Genomic DNA, 1,898 nt, shown 5'->3' with positions numbered 1-1,898 from the left:
GCCTGCTTCTCTCCACGACACCAGGCTATTCAGAAGTAGTGGGCTGAAAACACTCCTTGGGTCTATTTACAATGGAATATTACTTCCATCCATCTGAAGTGGTCACTAGCTCTTACAGAAGTCCTGGATCCACAGACCTCTACTGAATGCTACTCAAAATGCGTCCATAACCACAATAATCTTAACTGCACTAGTTGTGTTAAAGAGAAGTGTTCCTATATCCAAGTAAGCTATAGAGATGCAGTTTCACCTTGACCACCCAGTCCTGCTGCTCTGCTACTTGGCCTACATACTCCAGAGATGTTGAAGCAACAAGAAATGACCAATGTAAAGAAACGGTGCTGCACAACGAAGCTCTCTCAGTCAGCAGGTTTGTGGGACGGTAATCTGTGGGATTAGAAGAGCAAAATCTAATCTGCCAGAACGTCTGTAAGCTTCTTAATGACTTCATTGCGCTGCCCTATAATGCTGTTTCCACGAATACAGTCGACCAATAAGATCTCAAGTGAAGTCTCTTACTCAAGTTAGTCTTATTTTGGAGTTTGATACCTTATTTTAACTTTTTAGGAAGCCAAGTGTTCAAGAGAAGGTATAAAGTTTATACTACAATCAGAATTACCCGATAACCTTTATGTGGTTGGGTGCTAGATTACTGAGTTGAGTGGATTTCTCTTTAAATACTAATCAGCAGCAGTATGTGCACTTCATGTCACTGATTGAACCCTCTTATATTTCAAGAGAAAACAATATCAAACTGTACAATTTGCAATACATAGAAGACTACTGTAATGATCTAATAGGATCTCAGAATAATACAAAGCAAACAGGTTATTCAAGACTTTTGTGCCAGGCAAGCCATTGAGCAACACATTCAAGATTAGACAAGCCTCAGTTCTAGTGTCAGCATACTATCTCATCTATACCTTCTTGGTAGTAAAAAATCATTTCCCGGTATTTAAACAAGTACTGTTGTCTCAAAAAAACTACTGTAGTTTACAAAAGCTCACAACGCTCACACAGAAGACAAAACCTTTGTGTGTATGACCTTTTTGTTTTTTGTCATGTAGGGACAAAACAAATCTAATGATTAAACATTCAAATTATCTTTCCTGAGACTCAAACTAAAAGCACTTTTTTACACACTGAAGGGACAAAGCAAATTGCACTCAAAAAGGACTCCATCCACCTATATGGAGTCCAACTCCATGTCATTTGGTCACCAAATGCTGAGGCTAGAATGTGAGTTATGCTACTACCTCAAGCAGACCAGTAATGATAACTTAAAACAATGTTCAGGGGCAGATTACCAAATGAAATGGATAGACACAGCTGAAAATGGGAATTTACAGATTTAGCAAAACTGTGCATTTTCATATTTATCATAAAGGGATCTATGATTCTTTAATACCCATAGAATTGGGTTGTGGAATTCTCCTGAGACACTAGATCCAGGACTGTTGAAGACATTAAACAAGGATGTTTTAAAACAACATCATCCATATCATTGAATAATTAAAAAAAAAGGTATTTTCTGTTGTAATGCACATATTGGAGCAACCCTGGTTTGAGACAGTCATAGAAATGTCATAGGACCATATGGTAAGTAAAGTCTGCATTAGTGACTAAATCCAGAGCCACTTCATTGTGTTTGTAAGAGATTTAGAATTAAGTAATTTTTTTAACTAACCCAAATAAATAAAAAATCATCATTATCTTTTTAAACGTATTTAGTCATTTAGCAGACGCTCTTATCCAGGACACAACGTCATTTTGATCAGCCGGGTATAGAACTGGCGACCGTCTGATTACTAGCCCAATTCCCCACCGCTCAGCCACCTGACTCCTCTATTTGTTAGCAGGATTGTCAATCCACATCAATTTAATACATGTGTCTTTTA

The sequence above is a fragment of the Hypomesus transpacificus genome, chromosome 14 (genome assembly GCF_021917145.1).
Source record: "Hypomesus transpacificus isolate Combined female chromosome 14, fHypTra1, whole genome shotgun sequence".
Taxonomy (NCBI): Eukaryota; Metazoa; Chordata; class Actinopteri; order Osmeriformes; family Osmeridae; genus Hypomesus; species Hypomesus transpacificus.
Note: the sequence above shows the minus strand (reverse complement) of the source record.